Raw genomic sequence first — 23,825 nt, 5'->3', positions numbered from 1 at the left:
CTAGCTTGCAGAGAGTTCACAGTCCACTTCTTCTGAAGTTTCTGGAAGCCTGGCCAATTGCTGCTCAAAGCCATGTCTAGAAGAAGCACTGCTTGGCATGGCACCCAGGAATCACTGGGCTCCTTCTTTCTCTGCATGTCCCTCCGAGCCCCTGAACGATCTCCTTGGACCCACAGCATTTCCCCTTGTCCCTGCTGCTGTGTCTTCCATGCTGAGGGTCCCAGTGCCCTGCATCAGCAGCAATTAGAATAACAGCTAGAGCAGCCATCAGTGATGGGCACTATTCTAAAAGCTTCTATGTATTAGTTTATTACAAGCCAGGTAGGTGCTACTATTTCTCCATCATACAGATGCAGTCAGTGAGGCACAGAAAGGCCAGTGCCCTGCCCCAAGTCATACTCTAGCTTGTTGAAGAATAATTTAAATTCCTCTTTCTCTTCACCTCCTTCTTTCCCAATCTTTACTGCCAATGTCCTTCTTTCCTTCTTCCCACCAGGCTTTCTCTCATTTCCTTCCTATCTAGATGCCTAACTTCCTAACTCACTCACTCACTCACTCCCTTCCTTCCTGCCTTCCTTCTTTTGTCCTATATTTAGGTGACCTACTAGGTGGCAACAATGTCATAGTGAGTCAAAGAGATTCCTGTCTTCATGGAGCTTAAAGTTTGGGAAGGGAAGCAAACGAGCTCACTTCCACTATGTATGTGACCAGTGTGTATGTGACCACTGTGTGTGTGACCAGTGTGTGTGTGACCACTGTGTAGGTGACCACTGTGTGTGTGACCAGTGTGTGTGTGACCACTGTGTAGGTGACCAGTGTGTATGTGACCACTGTGTGTGTGACCACTGTGTATGTGACCACTGTGTGTGACCAGTGTGTATGTGACCACTGTGTGTGTGACCACTGTGTGTGTGACCAGTGTGTATGTGACCACTGTGTGTGACCACTGTGTATGTGACTACTGTGTGTGTGACCACTGTGTGTGTGACCAGTGTGTTTGACCACTGTGTGTGTGACCAGTGTGTATGTGACCAGTGTATATGTGACCACTGTGTATGTGACCAGTGTGTGTGACCAGTGTGTGTGTGACCACTGTGTGTGTGACTAGTGTGTATGTGGCCAGTGTGTATGTGACCACTGTGTGTGTGACCAGTGTGTGTGTGACCACTGTGTGTGACCACTTTGTGTGTGACCAGTGTGTATGTGACCAGTGTGTATGTGACCACTGTGTGTGTGACCAGTGTGTATGTGACCACTGTGTGTGTGACCACTGTGTGTGTGACCAGCGTGTGTGTGACCACTGTGTGTGTGACCACTGTGTGTGACCAGCGTGTATGTGACCACTGTGTGTGTGACCACTGTGTGTGACCAATGTGTATGTGACCAGTGCGTATGTGACCACTGCGTGTGTGACCACTGTGTGTGTGACCACTGCGTGTGTGACCAGTGTGTGTGTGACCACTGCGTGTGTGACCACTGTGTGTGTGACCAGTGTGTGTGTGACCAGTGTGTATGTGACCACTGCATGTGTGACCAGTGTGTGTGACCAGTGTGTATGTGACCACTGTGTGTGTGACCAGTGTGTGTGACCAGTGTGTGTGTGACCAGTGTGTGTGACCAGTGTGTGTGTGACCAGTGTGTATGTGATCACTGTGTATGTGACCAGTGTGTGTGTGACCAGTGTGTGTGTGACCACTGTGTGTGTGACCAGTGTGTGTGTGACCAGTGTGTATGTGACCACTGTGTGTATGTGACCACTGTGTATGTGACCAGTGTGTGTGTGACCACTGTGTGTGTGACCAGTGTGTGTGTGACCACTGTGTGTATGTGACCACTGTGTGTGTGACCAGTGTGTATGTGACCACTGTGTGTATGTGACCACTGTGTGTGTGACCACTGTGTGTGTGACCACTGTGTATGTGACCACTGTGTGTGTGACCAGTGTGTGTGTGACCACTGTGTGTGTGACCAGTGTGTATGTGACCAGTGTGTGTGTGACCACTGTGTGTGTGACCAGTGTGTATGTGACCAGTGTGTGACAGGCAGAGGGAGACAGAAGTCAAAAACATGGTCTTTGGGTCCCTGAGGAGCCTCTCACCTGAAGAACTGAAAAGGAAGCTCATTTCAGGAATTTTCTGGCCTTTTCATGACAAGGTAGAAAGCCCACAACAGAAAGACAGATAATCTGAGTCTCTGCAAAGTCCGACTAGGAGACACATTTCTATAAAGTTGCATATGATACAAAACACAGGGCCAGTCAGCCTCTATGTGATCAGCAAAGCAAATTGCAAAAAAGGCCACATTTCTTTATCTCCCCAGGCCAGGACCCTCTGCAGTGAACTCTGTTCTTCCTGTCAAGAGGAGATCTACGCCCTCTTTCTTTGAATCTGGGCTGTACTGGGACTTATGTTGCCAACCTCATGCAGAAGAGATGGTGGGCCTGATTCGAGCCTAGGACTAACAGGGGTTTGCACATTTCCCTCTTGCCTGGGCCTCTGCCTCCACCATGTGAACAAGCTCAAGATGAAGAACATAAAGAACAGAGTTGAGTCATCCCAGTTATCCTAGTTGACACCAAAATCAGCCAGTGTTACACCAGCCTGCAGTTGAATATGGATGCATGCGGGGGCCCAGCCAAGATGGGAAGAACCGCCCAGCTAAGCCCAACCTCAATTGTCAACAAAATCACAAGTTAAATTCTGGAATAATTTGTTACCAGAAATAGGTAACTGATACATCAGGTAACACCTCAGTGTCAGAAGCAGTGAAGCTACAGACAAGATCTGGTGCATCCTCCAAGAGTCCATAGAGTCTATATAAATGATTGGTTGTCATCTCCGATAGATAGGGCAATAGAAACATCATATTCACAGAGCTCAGTGAGAGCACATGAATAGACGTGAAGTCAAACAGCACTGTCCCAATGTCTTAGAAACCTAAGTTTGTCCCAAAGGAAACAGACTACCCTAAAAGTAGGTCATGATTCCACAAACCGACCCCAAGCTCAACGAGCATTTTTTTTCTTTCTTCTTTTTTGTTTTTGTTCAACAAGTATTTTTAAACATTCCCAAAACAAAGAGAACAGAAGGGAGATGGAAACGGATTGTGGACTAACTCAAGCACATACGTGCAACAAGTCATAGGAACTCAGAGGATGAGGATCTCTGTGCCAGACGCCAAGATGAATATTCTCTAAGCATCTCTCATTTGATCCTCACAAAACCCTGAGCCAGCCTCTATCAGGAGCCCCACTTTAGTGGAGGCAACTGCAGCACAAAGCAGTGAAGGAATCTGCTCAAGGTCACACAGGTGGTCATGATGGTGACATGACCCCAACAAATTCTCAAACTGAACCAAACCAAAAGAGAAGACAGCCACACACCACATCTAATGATGATTTCACTTTATAAGTGAAAAACCTAAGGCTTAGAAACATTAAACAAGTTATTAAAACCATTACTTTTTTTTTATTGAGTACTTACCCGGTGCTAGGCAATGACTTAAAAGTTTTATGTACATTTTCTCATTTAATCCTAACACACTATAAATGACATACGTCATTCCAGCTAATGGGTAAAAATACAGATCTGGAGATTCATAAGTTTCCCAAGGTCATAAGGAATGGAGCTGATTTTTTTTCTCAATTTTTTTTATTGCATTTTAGGTTTTGGGGTACATGTGAAGAACATGCAAGATTTTTGCATAGGTACACACGTGGCAGTGTGATGTGCTGCCTTCCTCCCCATCACCTATATCTGGCATTTCTCCCCATGCTATCTCTCCCCAACTCCCCATCCCCCTGCTGTCCCTCCCCTATTTCCCCCCTATAGACCCCAGTGTGGAGCTGATATTTTAACCAAGGTTCCCTGGTTCTAACTCTTGCCACAGAGCTCCAGCCAAGAGGAGGCATGCCCTAGCAGGGTACTAGGCCCTCTGTGCTCACACTGACTCTGCATTCACCTTTTTAGTGCTCAGTCTCCTCATCTGCCTCAAAGGTTGTTTGAAGACTAAAGGGTTAACTCGTGGAGAGTACGGAGAACGGTATCAGGCACATCATCCAAAAATGTTTGTTGTTTGCATCGCCAGAAGCATCCGTCATCATCCCCCTTCCTCCTCCTCTGAAGTCACAGAGACCATGACAGACTCAACCAAACCACAAGCCCAGCCCCCAGCAAGGGACAGTCGAAATCGTCACTGGACAATTGGCCTGATGCTATATATAAGTTGATGGTAACTCAAAGTGAGTACAAACAAGGATACCTCCAGAGCTGAACCATGGGTGACCTTCAGGGTTGTCACCCAATTCTATTTATTACCATTCTAGGCCACTGACCCTGCTGGGTACAGACTTGTAGGGCTTTTGTTCTTGAGACTGCATTTCACACCACTCACTTCCTTGGCAAACACCATGGCCTGGGTACTTGTAAGACTTTCCCCACAAGATCAATGAAGTCAACCCCTCTGAAAGAGCTTCCTTCCGACTTTGACCATGGATACAAAGGAGTGGTGTTGGCTACATCACAGCCTATCTCGGAAGGCTAACAGATAAATGGAAACAAAGGTTGAATTCCTTAGCTTTGTTCTTTCTTCTAAAAGTAACATAGCAGAAGGAGGTAGTTGGAATCAAAAGGTCAGATTTAAATCGTAGTAGTCCACTAAGCTAAATATTGATTAAGTACTCTCTGGGTACCTGAAAACATGCAGGGTCAAAAGCTGGAGGCTTGGTGGGGGATCTGGAGGTGGGTCCAAGGCTGGGGATTCCCTGGTTTCTCACTGCCACAAACTCACAGCATTACTTTGATAAAATCATAACCTCTCTGGAAAATGAGAGAGTTAGACAGAAACCTCCTCACCATCCTTCCAGAATTAAAATTCTGTAATTCCTACATGACTAAAATGCTGCTAAAGTTATCAGAGATTTAAAAGACATATAGCAAATAAGTTAAAATTTATATAAAAAATAAACAAGAAGAACTAGAAAAAGCTGCAAGAGGAATAAGGGATGAGGGAAACAGATTTCTGTTATTAAAACATATATTATAGTGATAATAATTAAAACAATGTGGCTTTGTTGCAAGGATAGAGGGAATTCAATGGGAAAAAATGAAAAGTCCAAAAATAGACACAAAATTGCATGGAATTTAATATATTTATAAAGGAGGCAAGAAAATCAGAGAAAAGCAATTATCACTCAATAAATGGAGTTGGGACAATTGATAGCAATCTAAAATAGAAAAGTAGGTTGGCTCTGTCCCTCACATTTTATATCAAAAGAAATTCTAGACTGATCAAAGTTTTAAATATGAAAGATAAAAGCATAAAGAGTAAAATAAAATCATCGCTGTTGACAATCAGAGGAAGCTTCTGACGGGAGAGCCAAGGTCTCTGCCAGGACACACGAGGCTACATGGAAGCCACAAATGTGACTGACATCCCCTCCACGTGCAGGGATCCTGCTCTTACCCAGCCTCAACTAGTTCTTCTGACCTCCTGAACCAAGACCACTGAGATGCCCTATAGTGAGAGGCCTCTTTCTTTATAGTATCAGATAGAGCCAGCCCTTGCTTCTTTCATTTCTTCTAGAATCATCCAGTTCATACCTTAATCCCTATAAAAAAAAAAAAAGTCCCTCCAAGTCCTGCATATTGGGATGCTGTCACGACCCTCAATGCTTTATTACCCTGTGATGCAGGAAGCTCCGTAAATCTAATTTTATTTGACTCCAGGAGTGTCTCTGCTGGCCTTTGGCAGTGAGGGTTTGGTAACATGAACAGGTGGAACCCTCACAACCATTCGTTAAAGGTTTGTTATTAGTAAAGGGGGATGGTGAACTGGAGGTGCTTTCCTTTCCCAGGAACCCTGGATCTGAAACTATTCCACCACGAGATGCTCCAGCCATCCGGTGATGGGGAAGGATTTACGAGAAGGGAGAGGAGGAGAAGGAAGACATTTCCTGCTTGAACTTTGGAACATAAAACCACTTCTCTATAACACAGTCTCCCTGCAAACCTAAGGTGTCCTTTCACTCTGCACACACCTCCTGTGCCCACAGAGGCACCGTGCTGAAGGCCTGGGACACAGGCTAAATGTGACCTTGGTTCTCAGGAAGCCGACAGCCCAATGAAGGAAGAGAGAGAACGAGCCCCAACGCTAAGACAGTGGGAACAGGGTCTGAGGGCCCCAAAGGGTTAGCCCAGAGTGACAAAGAGCATCAGACAGGGTGATGTGATGGGCCCTGGTGAGATTGGAAGGGGCCTTCCTGCGGAAGTGATGCTGAGGCTAGGATGAGAGGGTGAACTAGAGCCAGCCAGCAAACATCTGTGTTTGTGCAAGGTAGAGGGTGGTGTAGGTTAGAGTTCTAACACAGCTCAGACCATGTGTCCAGGCCCCCAGACTCAGAATCATGCCATCATGAGGCCAGAGGTGCAGGGAGGGGCTTGGTGAGGAATTTGGGTGTTTTGTTTTGTTTTGACTTTACAAGCCATGAGCAACTACTGAAAGATCCAAAACAAGATGGGAACATGGGGAAGGGGTGTAGACTGCCTAATGATATTTGAGGTTTAAATGATCACTCCCATTACCCAGCAGAAACCCAATTAGATGTGCCTAACAGAGGAAGCTGGGTGGCTCAGGATGCATCTGTATCCTCCGAGCACAGAGAAAAAGGGCGCCTGGACCTTGGTAGTGTGGCTGGGGGTAATGAGAAGCAGATGAAGTGGAGAGGCGCTGAGGCCTGGAGCCCCCAGGATGCAGGGATGCGGCAAGGATGGGGGTGAGGAGGAAAATGGAGGGGGCAGGTGGACACCCAGGTTTTCGGCTCCCGCAGTCAGGTGAAGGGTGGTGTTCTACCCCAGAACTTTGCAAGAGGATGAGGGATTACTACTTCGGGATTTCTGGCAAGGCCTCAGTTTCCTTTAGTGCCAAATGAGGGGCTGGACTACTGCAGGGGGTTCAAAATTGTTTCACCAGCTACGTCTGTATTCCAGAAGAATCCACACAGCATCCTAGTATCCAAACTAATCAGACGGGAGGGGACAGGGGATGGCACCTGTAACCCGGTCAGCTTGGTTTGCTCCTCAACAGGCAGGCCCTGCGGCACCTCTACAAAACTCAAGATCCCCAGACAAGTGTGAAAAGATGCAGGACTCAACAGCTCCCCAGCCCCTGCCATCTCTGTGCCACTCTACGTTTGACACACCATCTTCCCCGCTCTAGGTCGCCTCACTACCTGGCCTCAAGACCTACCCCAAGGTCCATTTGGCCTTCTGGTCATTCCAGTAATTGTAACTACAGCGCCTGGAACTGAGTTCTGCCCTGCTTGGAGAACGACCCTCCCTCCAAGGCTGACCCACTAAGTGCTGAAAGGACAGTGGGTCCCACCCATTGAGCTGATGCTGCCTGCGCGTTGTTTTTCAGCCCTGCAAATCCACATGGCAACTCTCCTAGCATCATGAAAAGTCTGCACACAGCAGAGAAGTTGGCTCTCAAGACACACATTTAAAAATACCCATGAGATAGTGTGGGTATCTCGAGAAAGAATGAAGCCAGGCACCTCGGCCCACACAGGATGCAAATATGTGCCTTGGAGGAATCTATGTTGTTTCTTAAACAGAGGCCTGAGATATGAGCACCACCAAATAACAGAAATTAGTGTTCCCAACAACCACAGCGTCGCCCAGCCCAAGCCTCGGAGAACAAAGCTTACTTCCTACAACACTCTCTTGGTCTCCTTGTCTTGATCACATTAAAGTAACTCTAACAATGGAGAAGCCCCAGTCCCGCAGTTTGAGGAAAAAGTTTCATCATTATTTATTTATTCAGCATTTATGCATTATCCCCACTGTGTTCCAAACAATGATGTAAGACAGCTTGCAAAAACGTATCTGTGGTTAAGAAAAAAAGACGAAATAAAAAAAGCCAGGGAGAAAATAAATGAAGGAGGAAAAACACACGATTCCATGGCTTCAACACATAAAACATGGACTGTGGGATTCTGTACAGGGATTGGAGGTTTGGACTGAAATTGGATGTGGACTTCCTAGCAACCCCAGTGAAGACAGAAACATGATCGCTGACAACATTCTCAGATCCAAAAGATAAAGCCGACTAGGCTTTTCCAGTCCTACTAATAATACAGCCCTGTGGTTTCCCATAAAGCAGATGCTTGGGACAAAGGAGGATGTCCTTAATGCTATTTCACCAGGGATGAGGGGGAGGGACTTATCTGGCCCCAGATGACCCCAAACATCCATTTGGTCTATTCTCACACCTCTATCCTGCCTTCCGCTAGAGTCCTCTGCAAATTTGTCTTGTATCACTTTCATGATTTCTGTCATATATGAACACTTACCTGCATGATAATGTACATTACGTTTTAATGCAACTCACTTTTTTGAACCTAAATAATCTATTAAAGAAACCTTACATCTTGGCTCTAACAGGAAAATCAGAATCAATATCCAAAAACATTAAGTGGCCACAAAGTAAATGCAATGGGAACAAGTTGGTGTAATTCTGGCAAGACACTGTGCCCTTCAAGGCTTCTGTGCCTGGGGCTGTTCTCTGCCTGTTAGAAAAGAGAAATCATCCAATATCACCCGTCAATGACACATGAGCCGCGAACTACAACTTTCTCCTCCATATACAACCACACAACTGAAAGAAAATTCACAGGGGAGCGGCCAGCTGACCACAAGATTGCGAAATTCGAAGCCCCATGTGATGTGATTTATATCTGAAACAGCGCTACTCAAAGTGTGTCCTAGTACCGGGTCCTGCACAGTGCCCATCTGGAAAGTGTTTCTTGCTGGCAACTGCAAGATAAGTATCTGTTCCAGGTACCAGTCCACAAACCTTCTCTTAGGGGTGAAGTGTGAAAATGTTTCTCTACACATTAATGAAATTATCAGTTTGCAACAGATTGAAAATGTTTTAATGGGCCCGATTTTACAGAGGGTGTGAAAAGCGCTACTCCAAAATCATCTCTGACACCTCCTGGAGGCTTCAGTCCACACTCTGGGAAATTATGATCCTCTCATCAGCTTCAGTACATTTTGGTTTCAGTAAAGTTCATGAGTCTGCTGCATTCAACTGATACTGGACTAAGTTGGACTCTTCCATTTCCTAGCAAACACTTCCTGTGCCCTTCCTGTCCTCTTGTTAACTCACTAGTATTTTCTTTAATTCTACTCTATTCCACTTTTTGAAATCTACTGCAAGGTAACAACGTCACCCTCATTACCACCATCACCATCGTCATCACCACCACCACATCACAATCACCACCATCATCACCGTCATTATCACTATTACCACCATGATCATCACTACCACTATCACCATCATCATCACCACCACCATCATCACCATCACCACCACCATCATCATGATCACTATCACCACCATGATAATCATCACCATTATCACCATCATCACCACCACACCACCATCATCACCATCATCACCACCATTGTCATCATTACCACTACCACCATCACCACTATCACTATCATCACCACCATCACCATCACCACCACCATCACCACCATCATCACCACCATCATCATCACCACCACCATCACCACCATCATCATCACCACCACCACCACCACCACCATCATCACCACCACCATGATAATCATCACCACTATCACCATCATCACCACCACCATCACCACCACCATCATCATCATCTCCACCACCACCACCATCATTACGACCACCACCACTATCATCACCATCATCGTGACAGCTCATATTTACATAGAAATTACTACGTGGTGGGCATTGGCACTGTTCCAGGACTTTAAACATAGCTGACTCATTTAATCCTCCGTCCAACTCTAGAAAAGATATTATTATTCTTCCCACTGTATAGATAAGGAGACTGAGGTACTGTGGCATAAAATGAAGCTGGCCAAGGACACTTGGCTAATAAATACTAGGGGCCAAGACCACATGTGGGCAGTTAGGCCCCAGCTCCATGCTCTTGGCCACTCTTCTCATCCCCTTTCAGTCTCATTTGATAACCAACATAATGCTGTGTCCTAGGATCTGGACACCTTGCAGGGTCCACTAAAAGGTATGAGCTGAATTCCTGCCTTTAAGGTGGGCACCTTATAAATTCAGAAGGAAAACCTTCACATAGGAAAAGTTAGGTATGGGGTGGAGTGCACTCCAATGCCACATGAATGAAACAGTCCCTCATATCATGGTCCAGCATCTGTGCATTATTCATGCCTCATTCCTGCATTCATTCAGCCAACTGGCAGTAACCAAGGGCCTCCAGCCCAGGCAGTGTTGATGCAGAACAAGAGACAACAGGCAAGGCTGCCCCCTCATGATGGGCAAGTTCTGGTGGGGGGAAGCAGAACCCACCAGCAGACACAATCAGGCCAGACTGTGATGGGGAATGTGGGGTGGGGAAGCCGCTCTAAACAGGATGGTCAGAGAGGGCTGCTCTCAGCAGGTGACATTTAACCTGGGCTGACAGAATGGTAAGGCAGGGGACCAGTGTCCTGAGAGAGCACGGCAGGAGCAATAACCTCGAGGTGGGAGATGGTCTGACAAGTTCCAGGAATGTGAGCAGAGGCCAGAGTGGCCAGAATGCAGGATCAGCAGGGAAATGGCAAGAGTGGCAGTGAACCCTTCTGGAGTATTCACCAGCCTTGTGCTGGACGGTATTCATAGCACTTGAATATCTCAACCTTCAGAACAACCCTAACAGGCGGGTACTTTCAACACTGCCGTCTTGCAGATGAGGAAAATGAGGAACCAAGTCAGGGTTCAAACACAGGCTGGTTGGGTCTCCCAAGTCCATGCTCCCAGCCACCCAGCTATGTGGCCACTGTTCCCCAGGAATGGAAGACAAGATGAGGAAGGCTGGCAGGATCTCAGAGGCTGCGGTCCAGGGGCAGTGGGAGGCAGGGACAGGAGAAGGTCTGATATGCACTTCAGAAGGCTCTCTCAGCTGTTGGGGAGGAAGGGGGCCACAGCACTGCAGGGCAGAAGCAGTGGCCCAGCAGGAGGGGAGTCCAGGGACCCAGTAGGAGGGGGGTGCAGGGGCCCAACAGGAGGGGGGTACAGGGGCCCAGCGGGAGGAGGGTGTAGGGGCTTAGCAGGAGGGGTTGCAGGGGCCTAATGGGAATGGGTTGCAGGGGTCCAGTGGGAATGGGGTGCAGGGGCTCAGGAGCAGGATGGTGGCAGAGGAGCCAGAGGTGGGTGAGGTGGGCAAGAGATAGAGGTGGTAAGTCAAAGTTTCCTACAACAGGGGACCCTGGATGCACACGCAGAATTCAGAGAACTCAGGAAGAGTGGGGAGGACATGCCAGACCAAGGGATCCACAGAAGCAAAGGGGTGAGAGCTGAGCCACAGGACATGCTGGGGCACAGAACAAGCTGGCTCAGCAGCCTGGAGCCCAGCAGTTGTGCTGAGCGGCAGACTCTTCCATCCTCACAGCCTTTCATCCGGCATTTTCAGAGCATCTCCCAAATGCCTGCACAGTTGTGGGAATGATGCTATAACAGCTCAGCAGATCCTCCTCTCCAGGGGTTCCCAGCCCAGGGAAGGTGTCGGACGCTTCTGGATTCCTGCGGGTGAAGTTGTGGAGGGAAACCGCAAACCCACAGTAGGAAGGACCTCAGAGATCCAAAATCCCTTCTCATGCTGCGAGAAGCCTGAGTCTGTTTACATGCTTCCTATGACAGCAGACTCCCTCCCTCACCATCAGCCTAGGGTGGAATGCAGATAAAATGGACAACTCCCATCTCCAGGCACAAAGTACAGGAGCATCCGTGCCTGTCTCCAGACCAGCCACAAAGAGAAGGCTCTGCAAAGGCCTCTCAGCACCAAGGCCACCTCCAGGCCTGGGCAACCCGAAGCAAAACCCGTGAACCGAAACATGCCAGGAGCATGCACAAGGCCTTTGCTGCTGCATTCTGCAGTAAACAAGGTCGATCCTGGCTCACCAGGCATTTGAGGAATGCCTATAATGTCAAAAAGGGACCCCAATATAGAAATTGAAAAGAGAAACAGCCCCAAAGACAGGTATTATTCAGGAGCAGACTACTTAATTTAAAAAATATGACCCCCAGTGAGAATTCTCAGAGGGAAAGCCTATGCCCAGAGGAAAGTGAAACCAAATCCACTTCTATCCTCTTATCCTTCCCAGCTGCCCCCAGGGCCACATCCTAGAACCATGCAGGAAAAATCCCACCCTGTCTTTCCCCGACTGTCATCCCCCAAGTCTGTTCTAAAATAAATAGTCATCATCCCTCTAAGCATTCTTGCAAATTGTAGTTTGCCTTTCAGAAAACACATGGTCCTAAAGAGAACCCAACCTCTAGCAGAGGGTCAAGCTGGACCCCAAGCTTCCTGCTTTATTCACTCAGCTGCTCAGCTCAGCATTTCTTCAAAGGCTAGGCACATAAGAGGTAAGAAGGTGACCCTAAGGGATTCATGGACCCAGGACAAAGCAACAGAAGCTAATTTCTTGTCAATTTCCCACCAATCTTCCAAGAACTTCAAGAGGAGAGTCTTAGTTTGGTATTATGATGACCCTGGCATCTGACACTTGCTTATCTCTGTGTCTGAATAAATACAGAGGATGCTCTGGCTCAAAATCCCTGGTGAGAGACGATGCCTAGCTTGGACTAAAAGTTGTTTTGTTGTCATTGTTTTATTTTATGGTTACCGTTTATCAAAGGCAAGCAATATTGGATTTCTACTTGAAAGTGCAACATGAAATATCCTTTTAAAATGAGTTTAAACTGAAAAAAAAAGGGGTTGTGGGGGTGGGCGCAGTGGCTCACGCCTTTAATCCCAGCACTTTGGGAGGCTGAGGCAGGAAGATCACGAGGTCAAGAGATCGAGACAATCCTGGCCAACATGGTGAAACCCCATCTCTACTAAAAATACAAAAATTAGCTGGGCATGGTGGCGTGTGCCTGTAGTCCCAACTACTTGGGAGGCTGAGGCAGGAGAATCACTTGAACCCGGGAGGCAGAGGTTACAGTGAACCAAGATTGCACCACTGCACTTCAGCCTCGCGACAGAGTGAGACTCTATCTCAAAAAACAAAACAAAACAAAACAAAACAAAACAAAACAAAACAAAACAGACCTGGTTTAAAAGAAAGTATTTGGCAAATTAGACTACAGGTGGCAGACAAATGACTGTTTGGGAGAGCGCGCACTAGCTCATGTCAGCTCCTGCTCAGCCGCGGCCTTCTAAATGCACAGCTTCAGCCCAAACGTCTCTCCCAAGCGCAGAGTTGTGCAGCCAATTGCCAATTTGTCATCTTTGCATGGATGTCAAATAGATGCTCCAAATTCACGCTAGTCGAAATGGACCTGCTCTCTCCCTGAAACCTGCTCCACCACGGCCTTCACCTCATAGGCCAGGACCAAAGCTCTATCCTTCTGGTGCTCAGAACAGAACCTAAGAGTCCTCCCTTGAAACTCCACTGTCTCTGTTTTCCTATCTGCTCCCTCAGCCAACTGCATCATTCCACCTTCTAGAAGTACCCACGTCCACACCCTCACTGTGGCCAGTCAGCATCATCTCCCACCTGGACTGTAGCCGTGACTGCTAGGCTGGCCGGTCCCCCTCACCCCCGACACTAGCCTGTTCTCAAGTCATTTGATGAATCATAACTAAATCTCCAACACTCCAGCGGTGCCCCCATCAAACTCAGAGGGAAAGCGCAGGCACTGGCAGAGGCCCCTCCCTACGACGTCCCTGCTTCTCTCCCATGTCCCTCCCCAGCAATCTCATGCAACTCCAGCCACCACGGGCTCCTCCTCCCTGTTCCTGGAACCCACCAGGCAGGCTCTTACTCGGGGCCCCTTCACTGAAGGTTCCCTTTGCCCCAAAGGCTCTTGCCTCAGATACCCACATGGCTCATTTCCTCATCGCCTTACAGCTTTGCTCAAATGTCACCTCCTTGATGATGCCAATCGACACTCCATGTAATACTCAACTGTCTACCGCCCACCACATTTATACTTTCTCTTACCTCGCCCTGCTGCTCCTGTTCATTTCCCACAACACTTATTACTAATATGCAGGACAATTCCCTACTGGTTGAAGGTGCTGTTCATTATCCTCCCCCACCAGCACGCGAGATCCAGGAGGCTTCGCACTCTGATGTCCCAGTGGCTGGAACAGTGTGCACACACACACACTCTAGGGACCCTGCAGACATTGGTCCAGTTAAGAGTCCTCATTTCCCTTTTTTTTTCTTTGAGACAGAGTCTCATTCTGTTGCCCAGGCTGGAGTGCAGTGGCACAATCTCGGCTCACTGCAACCTCTGCCTCCTGGGTTCAAGCGATTCTCCTGCCTCAGCCTCCCGAGTAGCTGGGATTACAGGTGTATGCCACCACATCTGGTTAATTTTTGAATTTTTAGTAGAGACGGGGTTTTGCCATGTTTTGCCAGGCTGGCCTTGAACTCCTGGCCTTGAGTGGTCTACCTGCCTCGGCCTCCCAGAGTGCTGGATTACGGGTGTGAGCCACCGCACCCGGACAAGAGGCCTGATTTCTACTGAAGTCTGCTCCCCGCAGGACCTAGGAAAGGGCTTTGTAAATCTGAGCTGGATACCTGATACTCATCAACATGAAACTCCTCCTTGTTGACTCAGCCTCCCTAACAGTCTGTTGAGATATCTGTTTGGCTCTTGAGTATATGGGACGCTTTGTTAACGCTTTTATTGACTTGTGTCATCTACCCATTCAATTAAGCTGCCAAGTGGGTGAGGCAAAAGGTGAAGACTCAGAACCTGGGATGGGGGCCTGCACTATTCCTTTAGAGACCCCAGGGTGGTCACCGCTGCAGTCATCAAAATGTTTTACAAATTTTTTGGACATGTGGAAAAGTAGAAAAAAATAGTCCAATGAACAATCACACGGACTCTAGACTCCACAACTGTCAACATCTTGCTGCGTTTCTTAGTATGAGTACGTATGTATGCACGTGTGCACGTGTGCACGTGTAGAACCCCCAAGACAGCCATCCCACAGAGACAAACCAGGATGGGCAAACGTTTTCTGCAACACACCAGAAGTAAATATTTTCAGTTGTTTGGACCTCTGGTCTTTGACTCAGCTACTCTGCTGGAAAGCAGCCAGAGGAGTGTGTAAGTGAATGGGTGTGGTGTGTGTTCCAATAAAACTTTATTTAAAAAAACAGGGCAGCAGCCTGAAAACCCTGGGAAAATGATAAGTGGCACATGATTCAACTTTCTCCTGGGTAGACACCACAGCATCCTGTAGGGTAAAGGCACCTGACATCAATATTTTAAGCACACCCTTAGAATAACCCTGTATGACAGATGCACCTGAATGTGTGTTCCAAACTGGGGAATTCGGGAGTGGCCCACTGCAGATCCATTCCTTTCTATGATAAACATCTGAGCCTCCAGCCTGCCCTGTGGAACATGGGCTGTACAGGGGATGGAGGCCGTGAGTTTTAGGTTACTATCAGGGGTGTCCAAACCTTTGGCTTCCCTGAGCCATATTAGAAAAAGAATTGTCTTGAGCCACCCATAAAACACACTAACACTCATAGTTGATGAGCTAAAAAAAATCACAAAAAGTCTCATAATGCTTTAAGAAAGTTTACAAATTTGTGTTGGGCCACATTCAAAGCCATCCTGGACTGCACGCAGCCCATGGGCCTCGGGTTGACAAGCTTGAGTTCCATGACGCTTGCCAGGTGGAGGTGGTTAGGGGAGGGTGCTGGGTGAAAATGCGATATAAACTACATGATGTCTGCAGGCGGTTGCAGTTGTGGTTTTCTTGCCCAGCCTGCTGCCTCATCGCCTTATGGCTTTGCTCAAATGTCACTCAAATGGATTTTTCTGATTTGTTCGTCTTAGATTGTGTCTGTGGTAGATTGCGTAGGAAGGTGGATATGTCGTCCAGCCTGCCGCTACTGGACCGTTTCTTTATGTTAAGACAGCCCTCTCCAGCCCGCCACCATGGGACTCTCCCTCTTGCATGTAAATCCCTAAAAGAACCGCACGTCTTGTTTGCTGGCTCCAGGCTTCTTCTTTGGCCTCTTGAACCTGGTGCCTTCCCTACTGAGGTTAATAGGGTTTCAGCACAACACATCCCCACACAGAACCCTCCTGGACCAGAGTCCTTTGACCCAGACATCAGAAGGCAGGAGGTGGGACAGGAAGAAGGAAGGAGGGAGGGAGAGCAGAAGAGAGGGATGCCAGGGAGGAGGGGGTGAAAGAGAAGGGAAGGGAAAGGAGGAAAGAACAAGGAGGTAAAGGACCAGGGAGAACGGAAGGAAATGAGAACGCGTGTGCGTGATACGGTTTGGCTGTGTCCCCACCCAAATCTCATCTTGAATTGTAGCTCCCATAGTTTCCCTGTGTTGCAGGAGGGACCTGGTGGGAGACAACTGAATCATGGGGGCGGTTCCCCCCGTACTGTTCTCATAGCAGTGAATGAGTCTCACGAGATCTGATGGTTTTATAAGGGGAAACCCCTGTCTCTTGGCTCTCATTCTCTCTTGTCTGCTGCCACGTAAGATGTGCCTTTCACCTTCTGCCATGATTGCAAGGCTTCCCAAGCCACATGGAACTCTAAGTCCATTAAGCCTCTTTTTCTTTATGTATGTCTTTATCAGCAGTGTGAAAACGGGCTAATACAGTGCCCATGCCACCCAGGGCGACACAGCTGTGAACCTGTGGGTGATCTTGATTTACTCACCACTATGCACACACACAAGAAAAGCTGTCCTAAGCCCTCTTATTGTGTTTACCATGTTAATATGATGTTTATTATGCAGAAAGCATTAGAAATAGAAATATGAAATTAGAATAGTATGAACACCCATTGTTTCAGCAATTAATATTTTGCTGTGTTTTTTTTTTTTTTTTTTTTTTTTTGAGACGGAGTCTCGCTCTTGTTACCCAGGCTGGAGTGCAATGGCGCGATCTCGGCTCACCGCAACCTCCGTCTCCTGGGTTCAGGCAATTCTCCTGCCTCAGCCTCCTGAGTAGCTGGGATTACAGGCACGCGCCACCGTGCCCAGCTAATTTTTTTTTGTATTAGTAGAGACGGGGTTTCACAATGTTGACCAGGATGGTCTCGATCTCTCGACCTCGTGATCCACCCGCCTCGGCCTCCCAAAGTGCTGGGATTACAGGCTTGAGCCACCGCGCCCGGCCTTTTGCTGTGTTTAATGTGTGTGCACACGCACACACACACACTTCATTTATGTCTGTGTGTGCTGTTGGCCATCTCAAAGTAAGTTGTCTGAGTCGTGATGCTTCATCCTCCCTAAATAACATCACGGCATTGGACACTGTCAGGAGCCATCCTCTCAGTCATCTAATTTTATTTCAGCTTTAATTTCTTTTTCAATCAAGTCTGTCTTCAACCGCGTGGACAGGATACACAACAACTGAAAATCTCCTGCTCCACCATCTGTATATCTCTTAAATTGGCTCTCTGGACGCAGGCATCGTCCACCCCCTAAATATTTACCAACCCTCCTCCGTGATCTCCATCTGTGATGCAAAGTGCAGTGCTGGGCCAGCGTCAGCATCACCTGGGAACTTGCGAGAGATGCAAATTACTTGCCCTACCCCAGACTTGCTAACTCAGAAACTCTGCCAGTGCGGCTGCAGTCACCCTTGTAACAGCCTCCAGGTGCTGCTCATGCAGGTTCCCAAGCTGTGAGAACCACTGCTTGTTGCCTTCTGGCCCAGCAGAAGGAGGAGCAGCGCCTACCGTCCAGGTGCTCCCAGCCAGGAAACTAACAGCAGAAAGAAAATAAAGGGATCGATTTTGTTTTGCATCTTTTAAAGTTAATTGATAGTATCATAACTTTCCCCTGAATAATAATGATATAATATGCTGAGGCAAGGACTGTTTCTGCCCCACAAAACACAGATAACAAAACACGGTAAGCTCTGCAAACAGATGAGATTCAGCTGCGACATGTCGAATTATGTCAAGACGCAAGGAAGAAAGGAAGCTGAAAATAGCAGCACAGGCTCAGCACCAAGAGCTCCGGATCATCAACCTCAGGACTGGAGAGAAACTGCCTCCAGCCATTCCTCGGGTCCTAAGAGGCTCTAGTCAGGAGGAACGCGCTCCCGTCCATATGCCATGAGCCTTCATGCCAACAACTCCACGGTACAAAGCGTGTGGCTCCCAGGGAGGCAGGAGTGAGCAGGCTGCTCTGAAGAGTGGTATTTTATCCTTTAAAAATAGAACGTTCTGAGCATACACGATATGAACAGTCACCCCACAAACAAAGCTACTGCATTACATAACCACGATGTGTTGAAGCCCTGAAAGCCACAGGCTGCAGGTGTATGATACAGACTCAGGGCTCAACAGCTTGGCAACCAAAGAGTTAATACCCAAAACATACAGGAAAAAAAAAATCTATATCTATTCCATGTAGACAGAGAATTGCAAACTGCCAAGCGACCTATGGGCTTGGCTCAGGAAGGGAAGATAATGAATGGGAAAGAAAGCACATTTTCATACTGGCCTATTATTTCAGCTTGCAGGGTAAAAGTTATGAGATTAAACAACAGTAAATTTGCAGAACATCTTAGTGGGAATGCTTGCTTCTGCTGAGAGTTACACCTAGGTGACAGCCGAAATGGTGGCTCCAGGAATACACTCCTCTGAACCTCTCCTTAGTTAGACAATATACTCTTGATGATTTCTGAATGAACCTCGCCATGGATTTTTCTGATTTGTTATTCTTAGAATGTGTCTGTGGTTACCATCGTTATGCATGCGCATAATTCCGTAATTCATCCTCAAAGAACAACATGCAAACCACGCTCCACAAAAGGGCTGTTAATTTCCCGTATTTCCTGTCCTAAAAAGAAAGCCAGCATTTCAGGGGAGGGGGTTTAGCATTCAGACAACCTCTCCTAAAGTCCTTAGGATCATGAATTGCCATTTTCCACTGGGTCAAAAATAAATAAATAAAACCTTGCAGCTTAAATCTCTGGAAACCAATGTTGCTTCCAAGATCTTAACTGCAACCCTTATTCACACTTAGAATCCACTTCTCCATCTCCTTCTTGGGCCCCAACTCCAGACATCCAACTTCACTTGCAAACCATTTTTCAGAACCAAAAGTCCACAAACGATACCAAATGTAAAACCACACAAAAGCCGAGTGTGCCCTCTCCCTCACCCACACTCGCACTCCCAGCCCGGGCTCAGTGGCGGAGATCCCTGAAAGACAATCACTCCTGATAGTGGAGCGTGTGTTCCTGACGCTAAATGAAGGCTTCCACCTCCATTGTGGGAAACCTCCTCTACTTTGAATTTTTACAAAACCTGGCTTGAGAAGAGGACACCCTGCAGACAAAGAGCCTATCAATGACCATCTATTATTTCCTGGAAACTTACAATCTTACAATCTAGAGACGAAAAGGCATCCAAGTGGAATTTTTATTTTTAGCCCAGAAGTAACAGGTTAAAATAACATTCACATGCAAAGAAAAGACCTCTGTGGCTCTTTCTGGACTCTGTGGCAGAAACCTAGGGCTGATCCTGGGCTGACACCCTAGACATATAAAAATGACCCATCTGTGGCTCCAAGAGGGGCGGCCCCCACCCCTGACCCCAGCCTCCAAATGCAGTCATCTGATTCAAGAAAAATAATAATTTTTAAATAAAAGCCATTCTCCTAGGGACCTGCTGCTGTTGGAATTTGGAACCCTTTGCCTTTAAGAAGCCTGCCCCCTAGACAGAGGCCCAGCCCTCTGCCTCACCAGAGGCATGGGGCAAAGCAACTTACCTTATGGTCACAGAGGGATCTTGGATGAAGAAGTTCATCTTCCCCAGAACCCCCGCTCTCCCTGCAGGCTCTGGAGCCTTTCTCCCAAACCTCCCTAAAGGCTGAGATTGGCAAAGAGCCCCGACAGCCCTGGTGCTCTCACTGGCTCCTGGGGACTAGCTCTGCTCCCTGAGAAAACTTCCAACCCAGCGCGCACTGCAATTGTCAGGAAGCTCCTGTCTGCCTTTTGGGGCTGAACACCATTATTATCTGTAAACATTTTTAAATATAGATGTTGCAGGAGTCAGAGATGGGGCGAGGGTGGGGGTGAGGACGGCGACCTGAGCCTGAGGTCCGACTCAGTGGACCAAGTGCCGCCCCCCTCCAAGCCTCCCCTCTGCTCAGGGCCAGGCGCTGTTCCTCTCTGTGCCCATGATGTGTCATTCAGCACTGCCAGGACACTGCTCAGGCTGGCACCTGGCCAGAGCCTGGCAGAAACCACCTGAACCAAAGCCCTAAATCCCATATACAGAACCCACAATGGCAGCAACTTCTCCTGGCCTTAGGCATGCTCCAGGAACTAGCGAAACTGGAGTTTTTCCTAGGGCCCTCTCCTCTCCTTCCCCTGCCTCCACTGCTGCCAGGATGACCTTGGCGACCTTGGGCAGAGGGACCTTGGCCATGCAGAGTCCTGAAGCGGCTGCTGAAGTCTTAGATCAGGGAGGCTGCCTGGAGCCAAGCCCTAAAGGAACTCAGGAGGCAAGAAGGAGTCTGACGTGCAACCCGAAAACACAAAGTGCTGAAGGTGGGGACCCGCGATGCACCTTTTATTCCAGGCACAGGTACAGGTGGCAGATGGATGCAGAGGTCAAAGACCTAAGCTCACCTGTAGCCCTGACACCTGCTGCTGCATGTATGTCTATTGCTGGCTTAGGTGCAGGAGCATAGGGTCAGCTGGGGAAGGGCCCAGAGCAGGGTTTCTCAGCCTCAGCACCAATGACATTTGGGACCACAGAATTCTCTGTGGTGGGGGCTGTCCTGTGCATTGTAGGAGGTTTCGCCGCATCCTTGACCACTGCATGCTAGAGGCCAGAAGCATCCTCCACTCGTTATGACAACCAGAATGTCTCCAGGCACTGCAGTGTCCTGGCTGGGGGGAGGTGATTCTCGAGGTGATTCTCTGGGAAGAAAGACAGCCATGTGTCTGAACCAGGATCCCCACTACGTAACCATCTGAACCCAGGCAAGGGGCTTCACCTCTCGAGCCTCAGAGACAGAGGTCATAGCCCAGAGCCAGGAACTGAACAAATGAAGCTTTGCTATGGAGAGGCAGTTGCCCCCTGACACCACAGGAGCCCAGATCCTTCCTGCAGGGGATGGAGGGCTGGACTCAGGTCCAAATTCTGCTCCCAGCACATTGTAGTAGGGACATCTCTCCCCTCTTCTGTGTACCTACCTGTACAATGGGGTACCCTTCCCCAGGAATCATGTAACATGAGCTAAGAAAGGTACCCAAAGTGCCTATCACAAGGTACAACCTCAACGCAATTAGCTGGGAAGAGGGAGAAGGAGAGGGAGGTACAGTGGTAAGTGGAGAGGAGGAGGAGGCGGGAAGAGAGAAAAGAATAGGAAGGAGAGGGAGAGAGAGGGAGGAGGAGGAACAGAGATGGGGAGGAGGAGGAACAGAGATGGGGAGCAGGAGGAACAGGGAGAAGAAGGGGGAGGAACAGGAGAAGGGGGGAAAGAGAAGGGGGAGCAGGAGAAAGGGGGAGGAACAGGAGAAGGGGAAGAGGGCAGGGGGGGCAAACCCCAGGGTAGGAGTCAGAGCCATGCCCCCCACAGCACTGCCTGGGGCAGCACATTAATTCTGAACATTCTGGGGGCGTTTGTCCACATTTAGGGTCTCTGGGTCTCTAAACGCAACAGCCACAGACTGTCCTGACAGCTGTTTCCACCTTTCAGAAGAGGTCCTGCCCTTACTAATGACACCTTTAAGTGGGAGGTGGGAGGGAGCCAAGCCAGGTCATTGACAGCTGAGGCTGGCTCCCTATTCCTGCCCCTTGTCAGCTTACAGGGAACAAAAAACCGAAATCTCGGCTGAATTTGGTCAGAAGCTCGACTCATGGGCAGAGAGGTCTGGAGACCAGCTCGGGGTTTCCTCGCCATCCCAAGCTTTGGGGCTGCTTTGCCAAGGGCTGCACTGAAGTCCTGGTGGCTTGACCTGGCCTCCCCCTCAGGCTCTTCTACGACTGCACTGTGCAGGTCAGGTGAGGAAACCAAGGCTCAGAGAGGCAGAGTGAGCTGCACAAAGCTACCCAGGTCGGGCACAGTTGGGAGGGGTGTAGACACCACCTGATCCACCCTGGGCCTGACTCTGACCTTCTGCAGCTCTGAGGCACTGACATCCAGGGACCCCGAGCTCACTGTTCCAGCCCAGAGATGGTCCCAAGACTGCGCCAAGCAAGGCCGGGTGCAAGTCAGAATTCCGGGGCCTCCACAGGACACCAGGGTCCCCAGGGTCACCATCCCAGCTGCCTGTCTTCCCCTGTGGCCGGGAGCCCCAAGTGCCACCAGGCCAGCTCCCAGTCACCTGAGCACTGGCCACATTGAGGGCCCAGAAGTGCAGCTGTGAGCAGGTCTAAGAGAATCCAAGGTCTGGCCCTCGCCGTACTGCTGACCCAGATGGGGCTAAGGCAGACACCCCACTTAGCCCCACGCCACTCGGCCATCAGGAAGAGATCCTGATCCCATGGCCACGCCTGTGCTTCATGAGCCCCTCATTTTGATGGAGGCGTCCAATACCAGGTCTTACTGAAATCTCACAACAGGCTATGTAGTGAGGGATTCTATTCCCATTCTACAGATGAGGAGACTGAGACCCAAAGAGGTTCAGCCATGAAGAGAGGGCTGAACTCAGTCTGGGGACATTCCTGCCACACCCACAGATATACTCCAACAAGATGCCAAATAAACTGGAGTTGTCCCAGGAAGATGCCCCAAAAGCTCCAAGTCTGTTCAAATCCACAAACTACACAGCCTCATGTACTGGAGAGACGCCGAGGGAGACGAGGCGCCCTCCTGCCCTCAGATTGCTCCCAGCTCCCCGTAACAGACACATCCAACCTGAGGGCTACCCTCCGGGCTCTACGTCCAGGGCCTCTCTCCAAATCCTCCCCTCCTCACCAACCCCACCACCACAGCCCAGGCCAAGCCCCACTCACCTCTCTTGCCTAGAAGTCCCCAAGGTCTTCCCACTTCCATGGGAGCCACCCTGGAGTCCACTCACCAAAGGGCAACCACAGACAACTTCCTAAAACTTTCCTAGGGTGTGCGGGGTCAAGGGGGAGGCTTTACCTGACTCGTGGATGAGGAGAGAGTGGGTGGAGGGGAGGGGCCTCGAGCTGGCTGTCAGGGCACACAGTGGTGTCTCGGGAGACCCCAGAACCACACAGCTGAATCAGGATGGCACTGCTCACGCACATTCATCAGGTTCCGAGTGCCGAGTGCAGATATTAAGCCACTGAATCCTCACATCCTCAGAGTCTGCCCTATCCCTCTCTTGATGCCCAGATGAGGGAACTGGGGCTCAGGAGGGCAAATGAGCCACCCATGGCCACACAGGTGGATTCTGCAGCCCAGATCTCAGCCTGGGGCCTCCCCAAACATCAGAGCTGCAACCTGGGTCACTGAGTGTGATTCTACACACACGCTGTGGCGTTTCCTCCCCATCCAGCTATGAGGGGTGCACATGAGGATCATCCCCACTTTAGAGATGGGAAACTGAGGTTCAGGGAAGCAGGAAGTTCAAGGCCAAGTGCAGCATTGGGACAGGGACTCAGGGCGCTGTGATTCCAGCACGGGGCTCCTCAGCCTCAGCAATATTGACATTTGAAGCGAAATGGAGCTCTGTGGAGGGGGCCATCGTGGCCACTGTGTGGTGTTAGCAGTGTCCCTGGCCTCTGCCCATGAGATGCCAGTGGCACCACACCTCTCAGCTGTGACAACCAAAAATGTCTCCAGACAGTGCCCAAACTGCCCATATTCGAGAGCTGCTTC

General features: G+C 49.0%; 1 protein-coding gene across 6 annotated transcripts in view; it reads right to left on the bottom strand.

Moving 5' to 3' along the window:
- Positions 1–23,825, bottom strand: part of PHACTR3 (phosphatase and actin regulator 3) — a 281,105-nt gene that overhangs the window by 165,605 nt on the left and 91,675 nt on the right. Inside the window, exon 1 of one of the 6 annotated variants that reach the window (XM_064382565.1) lies at positions 19,791–19,872. The exons of the other annotated variants lie outside the window; for them this stretch is intronic. The gene's annotated coding sequence lies outside the window, so the exon portion shown is untranslated. Of the gene's footprint in view, positions 1–19,790; positions 19,873–23,825 lie in introns of those variants that run through there. 6 annotated transcript variants of the gene reach the window in all.

This window comes from Aotus nancymaae, unplaced genomic scaffold (assembly GCF_030222135.1).
Source record: "Aotus nancymaae isolate 86718 unplaced genomic scaffold, 86718_ANA_hifiasm-v0.15.2.pri h1tg000029l, whole genome shotgun sequence".
NCBI lineage: Eukaryota > Metazoa > Chordata > Mammalia > Primates > Aotidae > Aotus > Aotus nancymaae.
The sequence above is the reverse complement of the archived record's forward strand: the minus strand, read 5'-3'. Positions and strand labels throughout refer to the sequence as shown.